Here is a 10547-nt window from a genome sequence, read left to right on the forward strand (position 1 = left end):
ACCTAAAGCGTATTGGGATTCAGGGGCTCAGACATGGATCAGATGCATGCACAGTTTTCAATTAGATGAATTATCCCTAAACCTAACCCAAATCCTAAAGAAAGATAATCATCCAGTGTCGACTATTTTTGTGTTGACCTTTTGACTAAACCTTAACCATAAAAAATAATATCAATCTAAAAAATAACGTGCCGACCAATTTTGTGTCGACATTTTGACCAATCCATAACCGAATAAAATCTTTTTAAAAATGTATCATGGGGCGACCATTTTAGTGTCGACCATTTTAGTATCGACCATTTGACCAAACCCTAAAAAAATAAAATAATAATAATACAAAAATAAAAATCATGAGTTTGCCATTTTTGTGTCGGCCATGTTTCTGTTGACCTTTTGACCATGCCGGCCATTTGTACTGATCGATCCATAATGTAGAAGTGGATGGATATCCCTGACAAGCGGCCCAATCGCGTTCGGGACACTGTTGCAGTGTATTTGCATGTCACGTGTTCGTACAACCAATCTTTAATAATATTGCAGAAGCTCATTGAATGAGACGCAAATCAGCACACATACAGTACTGTACATTAGTGCAATTGCTATGTTGTTATAATGATATAACCGATACATTAGCAGCTGCTGAGTTTACATTAGTGCGTCACAACTGCAAAATGTGAACGTACAGTATTCTGTAGTACTGTAATTTGCTGTAAAAGGTATGCAAATAGTTTTTTCTTTAAATAAAAGTAGGTACATTTTTTTACCTTCCCCCACCCTCCCCCAGGTGCTTCCCAGATCCATTTACAATAGGCTATGTAAATTGTAACTTCAGGGCTGGCTATGCACTCTCCCCACCACACAAATAAAATTTATGATTACAGTGTACGTCACTGTGTTTACCTTCCACCATCCTCAGTAGGTATCTCGGCACCCAGCGCTGTCCCCTGCTCCCCCTCCGGCACTTCCCTCACTGCACCCTCCACCTAAACTTAAAAGAATAACGGCAGCAAGTGGGTGTAAATTTAGGCTGCTTAATGAGACTTGATACAAATATGCATCTAGGGGCATGGACATTGTAGCAGCATGAAAAACTGAGATACTGGGCTAGCAATGGACATAGCAGTATAGGCTGAAACATGACAGAGACAAAATGGCCACCGACCATTGAATCAGGTTGCGAGGCGGGCAGACCTTATGGAGCGATTGGCGGTGAGCATGGCATAAAAAATGAATGTGCTGCTTTATGAGACTAGATACACAAATATGCATCTAGGGGCATGGACGTATCAGCACGGAAAACCGAGATACTAGGCACAACCAGCACTGGGCCCAGCGAGCGGTCCTGGTTTTGGATATACAGGGGACAAAAAGCGTAGGGGTCCCCTGTATTATCCATAACCAGCACCAAGCTCTTTCTAACAGAGGAGTAATTCCACAACCACGGAAACCATTTCACTGGGTTCTGGGCACCCTAGGGCTGGACTGATAGCCTGGGCTATCCCCGGCAACTCCTAGAGTGGTGGGTGCCGGGTTGATTGTGTAAAATGTGGTGCAAATGAAAGAAGTAAAAATGTTGTCTTTTGCAGAAGAACTACGGGTACCAGCAAGCCTCCCCCGCATGCTAGTCACTCATCATGCAATCACTCATACTCACCTACAGTACTTTAGGTGCATTTGAGTCCCAACACCTGTGGGTGCGTCTGACCCGTCTAAGCTCCTGGCACTGAGAGTGCACCTGAAAACCAACACTCAAGCCCCTGCGCCCCATAACTGTATTGTTATTGCAGGGTGCGGGGGAGTTGTGGAGCATTGTAGTGCCTTCAATACACTACTGCAACTTTACTGAACAGGAAATCATGTAGTCTTATTGAAAACTGAGGTTGCGTTTGAGTCCCTAAACCCCAACATCTGTGGGTGTGTCTGACCCTTCTAAGCCCCTGATGCTGAGAGTGTGCCTGACACCTGACACTTGAGCCCCTGCAGCCCATAACTGTATGGGTGTATCATTGCAGGGTGTGGGGGAGTTGTGGAGCAATGTAGTGTCTTCAATATACTACTGCAACATTATTGAACAGGAAATAATGTGGTTTTATTTAAAACTGAGGTTGCGTTTGAGATCCTGAACCCCAACACCTGTGGGTGCATCTGGAACTTGATTAGTGCGGATGGATCCACCACTGTACTTTATAAAAAAAAAATATATAGTGGAAATGTAAACACATAACCCCACCACTAGTGAATAATAATTCATCCCATTTCATTGAAATCTGTGCGTGCACCTCGTTAATGTATCAGTTATACCATCATAACAACACGGCAATTACACTACCGTACAGTACTGTATGTGTACTGATTTGCATCCCGTTGAACAAGCTTCTGCGATATTATTAAATAGATTGGTTGTGAGAACATACAACGTGATTGGCCCGCTTGTCAGGGATGTCCTTCCACTTCTACAGTATGGTATTCAGGAGTACAAATTTCATCGGTGGTGCACTCGCCACCCAGCGTTTAAGCGGTGTATTAAATGCCATGAATTCTCTTATGTTGTAGAATGCCACAGTGCGCCACAGTACAGCCATCAGGCAATGTTCCAAGGTGCGACTCAGAAGCCTGAATGTCACGCTATGAGCAATAAACTAGCTGGGCCAATCTGTATGCCCAGGCATGACAATGACCTTCCTCTCATCATGGCCAAGAGCTACTTCCACTGGTGCTTGGCTTACACAAACAACATCCTCATCCTCAACTTCCTCGTTAGCACTGGCACCAGCTACACAAATATCCCCCTCATCCTCTAGCACTTCTTCGGTGGGATCCTCAATCTCTATGTCATCAGCTATATTTGTGCCGCTCATCCTCACATTTGCAGAGGCAGCAGAAATGGTGGAAGGTGGCTTCTCTGCAAGTACAATAGTATCAGAAAAGCCAGGCTCACACATCGCACTCGTGGACAAACTCAGACTTTTCTCAGGGATTTGTGACATTTCTGTTTCTGAATGCACAGTTTGTTCTACTGCCTTAGTGGTTGTCATTTTTTTACACCTCTTCTACACTCTGAGTGAAAAGGTCTTGGATCGTGATCAGAGGCAGAGGAAGATGCCTCACTGACACTTGCAGAACCACCACTCATAAATAAAGGCCAAGGCCTCGGTCTTTCCTTGCCACTGCGTGTGGTGAATGGCATGTTGGCAATTTGATGTTTTTCTACACCACATTTTCCCTTTATTAGATTTTTTTTCTTTAGCACTGTATACTGTTTTTTTATTTTAGATGCCCTGACTTAGCTCCTCTGCCCTTGAGCATCGGCTTTAGTAGATTACGTTTAAGGATCTAGCATCATCAACACGACTGGTGGCAGCAGCTGCAGTGACAATATCTAAACTGAACGTTATCCATATTTAATTACACGGGTCACTGCGTGGCTTATTTATGCATGTGAACAAAGTGCACTAGAGTAAAGTGCACCAAACAGTACAAACAATACAATTATTTAATTTATTTTTTTGATGTCGCAGCTCTATTCCTGTGTGGACTGAAGCCTCAGGGCTTATACAGTATATGCACATGAACAAAGCGCACCAAACAGTACAAACAAAACAATGACTGGTGGTAGCAGCTGCAGCGACAGTATTTAAACTGAACGTTATCCATTTTTTATTTTACAGATCACTGCGTGGCTTATATATGCATGTAAACAAAGAAGACTAGGTTAAAGCGCACCAAACAGTACAAACAATACAATTATATAATTTATTTTTTTGACTTTTTGATGTTGCAGCTCTTTTCAAACTGTGTGGAGTCACAGGGCTTATATATGCACGTGAATGTCTTTACTGATGGTGTCACGACACCGTGCCAAGCCTACACTCAGATATTCCAACCTGCTGTAGCTGGGTGGTTGTCACGTGGATTTTACCTAAGCTGCCACCACAAAGTGTATTAAAATGGTGCTCTTTTGTTTGCCAGACTCTTAAATCTCACTTAAACTCACAGTTATTACACAAATATAGCATGGGCCTCTCCAGGCACGTGAATTCATTAGTGCACAGAGATAAAGTTGATAAAGTTTTAGGATTTATTGAGAAATATCTCCAGGGTTAAATTACAAGGAAAATAGGTGAATAAATAAGACATACAGTAAGAAATGCACAGATTGATTCAGATAAAAGAAAATGATAAAGTATCAGAATCTTAAGGTATCTTACGCTGAGATCTTAGGGGCTCTACTTAGCTCTCAGCTATTCCCTGGAAGAGTGGACCACTAGCAGTGTGGGCTGCTGAGCCTCATAGTTCCATGACCTTCTCTCCCCCAGCAGCCCCCACCCTTTTCAAGCTCAAAAATACTGTCCTTTGGTCTCCCAGATTCTGTGTAGATGCAAATTAGCACAACTACAAGACCTGACACTAATATACCTCCCTGGACCTTTAAGGTATTTTATGATAGGAAGAATGCTAGCATAAGGTGTTACAAATGACCCTTCTAGCAGCCAGTGTGACTGTGTACTGGACTTGTATTAAGGCACCCTAGTGTGGGAGCAAATGTTACATTCAGGAAGCTTTGTCTTCAAAGGCCAGGTGTCACTTGACCCTTTTGTCCTGATTAGCTTATGCAATCCAGCTTTGACATACTGTACCCAAAACAGCCATTCCTGAAACATAGAATTATAATAACACACACACTTTATCCAGAGCATACAAAAATATGATGAATCGCCGTAACCCATGGCGATGGTCACACTTCCCTCCTTAAAATGGCGCAGGGAGATGGCGATCATCCATCACCTACCTCCCTGTGCCACGGCTTCTACCTTGTCACCTTGTCAGGAGAGTCCATCTGCATTCCCGTGCTCTGCCCCTTTTTTGTGTTGGATGGTAAATGTGTACTGCTGTAGCGTGAGACTCCATCTCAGCAATTTGCCGTTACTCCCAGAAATCTTATTCAACCAGCTGAGTGGGTTATGGTCAATGATTACCGTGAAGTCTCTCCCATAGAATTACAGCTGCAGCTTTTGCAATGCCCACATAATAGCTAAGCATTCTTTTTCAATCGTGGCATATGCCACCTCACGGTGGAGCAGTTTCCTACTCAGGTAGAGGACTGGGTGCTCATTTCCCTGCCCATCTACTTGACTGAGGACAGCTCCCAGACCATAGTTAGAGGCATCAGTCTGCACAATAAACCTACATTTAAAATCCAAAGCCTGCAGCACAGAAGACTGAGCCAGGCAGACTTCAGGGCATGGAAGGCATGCTCACAGTCTGCCGTCCTTTCAACCAGATTCGGATGCTTCTTTTGGGTCAGGTCGGTTAGGGGCTTGGCAAGGGCACCGTAATTAGGTCCAAATTTACGGTAGTAACCCGCAGTCCCCAAGAATGACCTGACCTGCTTCTTGTCCTGAGGGCTAGGCCATGCTGTGATAGCCTCCACTTTGCTCAGTTCTGGGCGCAGATTACCTCCCCCTACATAGTGTCCCAGGTACTGCACCTCACTCATGCCAATCTGGCTTGATAGTCAGACCTGCTCCAGTGATTTTGTGCAACACACTATCAATGTGTCCCAGGTGTTCTACTCATGTCCGGCTGAACACAGCAATGTCGTCTAGGTACGCTACTGCATGTCCCTCCTGACCTGCCAGCAAGTCATTGACCAGACGCTGGAAAGATGCAGGGGCAATTTTCATCCCAAAGGGCATTACAAGGAACTCGAACAGCCCAATGGGGTGATAAATGCAGACATCTCATGGGCTTTGGGAGACAATGGAATTTGCCAGTACCCTCGGCTGAGATCCATGATAGTGATACAGCGTGCCTGGGCCAGCTGATCCAGCAAGTCATCTATCCTAGGTATGGGGTATGCATCGAACACTGTGGCCTCATTCAGCCTCCTGTAATCAATATAGAATTGGGTAGCTCCACATTTCTTGGGAACCAGTACTACAGGGGCCGTCCATGAACTATGAGACCTCTGAATCACCCCTAGCTGCAGCATCTCATCAATCTCCCTTTGCATGGATGCTAACACTTCTGGGGAGGTGCGGTAGGCTGCCTGTCGCAATGGTGTTTGGGTGCCAGTGTTAACATGATGTGTCACTAGGTGTGTCTTGCCAGGCCTCCCTGTAAAATGTGCCTGATATGGGTGTAGTGTGTCAACTAGCTGACCTAGCTGTATTGCAGACAGTGTCTCACCTTGGCGAGTGTCTGTCAGAGACCCTCCTTCCTGTGCAGCAACTGCCAGGTCTAACAAGGGGTCAGGTTCCTGCTCATTCTCAGGCAAGCTACACACAGCTGCAACACACGCTTCCCTGTCATGATACGCCTTAAGCATGTTGATGTGGTAGATTTTCTGTCTTTTACGGCCTGCCTCCTGCACTACTACATAATCTACATAATTGATGCGCTGTATTATGGAGTAGGGGCCTTGCCAGGCAGCCTGCAACTTGCTCTGCTGCAGCCAGTTTAGAACCAAAAACTTCTGCCCTACCTCAAGTATGCGCTGTCTCGCATGGCGATCGTACCACCTCTTCTGTTTTGCCTGCGCAGCTTTCAGGTTATCTTGCGCCATCCACATCAGGTATTGCAGCTTGTCCCTGAACTGTACCACATAGTGTACCACTGACTGCTCAGAAGTGACCATCTTACCCTCCCATTCTTCCCTGATCAGATCTAAAGGGCCACGCACACGGCGCCCATATAGTAGTTCAAAGGGTAAGAATTCGGTTGATTCCTGTGGCACCTCGCGGTATGCAAAGAGGAAGTACGCCAGGAACCTCTCCCAGTCTCTTCCCTGGGACTCCACAAAGGTCTGCAACATCTGTTTTAGGGTACTTTTAAGTCTCTCCACAAGTCCATTCGTTTCGGGGTGGTATGGGGTCATAATGAGATGATCCACATGCATCTTTTTATAGAGGCTCTGCATCTAGTTTGACATGAACTGGGTACCTTGGTCCGTTAACATCTCTTTTGGGAACCTCACCCTGGAAAATATGGCAATAAGGGCATCGGCAACCTTATCTGCCCGGATGGATGACAGAGCCTCTGCTTCCCGATACCGTGTGGCATAATCTACCACCGTCAAAATATAATCCTTCCCAGAGCTACTGGGAATAGCTATAGGCCCCACAATGTCTACAGCAACCCACTCAAAGGTTTCTGAGACAACTGGCATGGGTATTAAGGGCGCCCATTTGACATCACTCAACTTTCCTACCACCTGACATGCATGACATGAATGACAGTAGTTAACTATGTATGTCATCATGCCAGGCCAATAAAATTGTGTCTTAGCCGGGCCTTGGTTCTGGACACACCCAAATGTCCTGCCAGGGGAATCTCCTGAGCTACCTTCAATAAACTTCCCCTGTACGACTCTGGCACAATCAATTGCTTTTCAATAATTACATTACTCAGTGCTGACATTGTGCTCCCTATATAAAAACCCATTTTCCCAAAATATCCTATTTGAGTCACCTTCTGTATACATCTGATCAGCCTGAGCACTTACAGACTCCAGAGTTGGGTCTGTGTTGAGACATATTTTAAACACATTCTTGTCAGTGGAGGGCAGTGGACTGGGAGGCTACCCCCCTCCTCTGCTCTCACAGAAGAGAAGGGGAGGGGGAAAGGGGGATTGCCATCCAGTGAAATGTCCTCCACACTTGCAGGAATTAAAAAAACACTCTTTCAGTGCTGTTACCGCTACAGTTGCAGGGGTTAAAACACACTTTTCCCTTCATGCAGCACTGCGTGTAGTCACCGCGGCAACAGTTGTAAAATCATTAGCTACCTGTACATTACTCGGTCTATGCTAGAACATGCATAATCACACATTTCAGTCTCTGTCCTGCAAAGTTGAAACATGTTTTTCTCTGCAGTATCAACATTATCCTCAGTATATATTGACTCTTTAGTACATATAGGTATTGGTGTTAGCTGGGGAGAAAAATTATTGACAGGCAAATATACATCAGGGGCCACATTTTGGTCAGTCACATATGTAGCAGACATCTTCCCCAGATCTGTCCCCAATAAGACTGTGGAAGGCAGGTCTGCAAGTACCCCAACATCATGGATTCCATGACCTGAACCCAGCCTAAATAAACCTTGGATAGGGGTACCACAGAGTGTACTCCGCCTACCCCCTGCACAGCCATTGTTCTCCCTGGTAAAATGTTCTCAGGGTGCACCAAATCAGGGTATATCAAAGTCACATCAGTCCCAGAGTCACGCATGCCAATGGTTACCTTGTCGCATACTTGTACTTCTTGCAGGTTGTCCCGTGGCCACTCCTGGTCCCCTAGCATACAGAACAGTTGGCACAGACTTCCCTGCTGGGCCTCCCACAGGAAGGGACATTGATTTCCTCTTGGAGGGACAATTGGCACTGATGTTCCCTACCCAGTTCCAATTAAAACACCAGCGGGCATCGCCCAAAACAGGTTTACCCCCCCCAAATTACCCACCACCACCCCCAAACGGGGCAGCCACAGCTGGTTTTGTTGAAGGAGCAAATGTGGAGAGCCCTCCAGGACTCCTCTCCTTCCAGGCTGACTGCCTGGACATCCCAAACGATTTCTTGGCTGCTGGAGCCCTGGTCACAATGTATTTGTAAGCCAGGCTGGCAGCTTCTTGCGATGACTTAGGGTCACAGTCCATGACCCATTCTTTCACCTCCGCAGGCCACAGTGTGAGGAACTGTTCCTGCAGGATGAGATCTTTCAGATGATCAAAGCCTGTCACTTTCAATCCATCAATCCACTGATGCATCGTGGTTGACAAGTGTGCTAACAGTCCCATATATGTGTCAGAGGGACTGTGCTTTGAGTCTCTGAATTTCTGCTGATAAGCTTCTGGGGTGAGGTTGAATTGCTTTAGCAGTGCCTCCTTAATGGTGCGGTAATCTCCATCCAGCTCTGGAGGAAGGTCAGCAAATGCCTCCAGCGCTTTCCCTCTCAGTCTCGGTGTTAAATAGCTGGCCCATTTGCTGGGTTCCAGTGCATATTGTTGGCAAGTCCTTTCAAATCCCTTCAGGAATGTATCGAGTTCACCGTCTTTCTCCAACACAGGGAATTTGTCGTGCCGGGGTTTTTTGCTACTCGGGTCACAGGTGGTGTTCTGGCCGCAGAGTCTGGCAAGCTCCAGCTGGAACTCATGTTCGTCCTGGCGCTCTGCAGCCTCAGCTTCTCAGTTGGCTCTACGCTCGGCAGCTGCAGCTTCCCTGTCAGCCGCCACTTGGTACTGCTGCACCAACTGCAGAGTTGTTGCAGGGTCCACGTCATTCATATGCCTGACAGCAGTTTGAAGGTAATTCTCTAGGGCAGATTCACTTGACTCAGCAGAGGTGTCTGATTCCCACTGGAAACCTGTTGTAAGGTCCAGTACAGATGGAGCTTCTGCAGCAAGGTTGTCCATCGTCTGGCCACCTTCAGCAGCAAGGTTCCCCTCCTTAAGTGCTCGGACTAGTCGAACTCTGCTGTGGCCAGTCCAGGCAATGTTTCTCTGCATATACATGGCCATCAGTTCATCCCTTTTCAGATGCTGGTAATTCGTGGTCATTCTGGACCTCAAACTTTTTGCTAAAGAAGATCATCTGTGCACAGTATGTCTTTTTAAAATTTTAACCCTGAGCATACTCTTTGGCAATTTAGGATGCTGACTTTCTGAGAAGCACACACAGCTAATTCACTTAAGCTATTATGATAAGAACAAAAATATCAAATCCCACCGCTTGCCACCAGTTTATCATGACACCATGCCCAGCCTACACTAAGATACGCCAACCTGACGTAGCTGGGTGGTTGTGACGTGGTTTTACCTAAGCTGCCACCAAGAAGAGTATTAAAATAGTGCAGTTATTACACAAATATAGCATGGGCCTCTCCAGGCACGTGAATTCATTAGAGCACAGAGATAACCCTGATAAAGTTTTAGGATTTATTGAGAAATATCTCCAGGGTTAAATTACAAGGAAAATAAGTGAATAAATAAGGCATACAGTAAGAAATGCACAGATTGATTCAGATAAAAGAAAGTTATAAAGTATCAGAATCCTAAGGTATCTTACGTTGAGATCTTATGGGATCTGTGTGAAGGGAGACCACCATAGACCGATATGGGGAGCACTCCTTAGCTCTCAGCTACTCCCTGGAAGAGTGAACCACTAGCAGTTAACCCTTTCAGCAGGGCCGTAACTAGGGTAGTGTGACCAGTGCCATGGCACAGGGCACTGCAGAGCAGGGGGCGCTGTTTGGGTCTATCAATTTTCCTGTTTATTATCAATCTCACTTGTAGCTTCCTCTTCTTTTATCCCCAGCATCTCCTGGCCTCCCCTATCTCTTCCCTGGCCCTTCCCCATGAGGCCATGGCCCTTTTTCAGGTGCACTATGTCCCTATTTAAAAAATAGAGGTAGGGAGCGGCGCAAATGCTTTCTCTGGCACAGGGCACCAAAATCTCTAGTTATGGCTCTGCCTTTCAGTACAGTATTGAACACAGAGGCCTGCACAGATCACACTGATATAGGAAGTGCTTCTGCACAACACGCTGCTGA

The sequence above is a fragment of the Taudactylus pleione genome, unplaced genomic scaffold (assembly GCF_031769625.1).
Source record: "Taudactylus pleione unplaced genomic scaffold, aTauple2 ptg000259l, whole genome shotgun sequence".
NCBI classification, from domain to species: domain Eukaryota; kingdom Metazoa; phylum Chordata; class Amphibia; order Anura; family Myobatrachidae; genus Taudactylus; species Taudactylus pleione.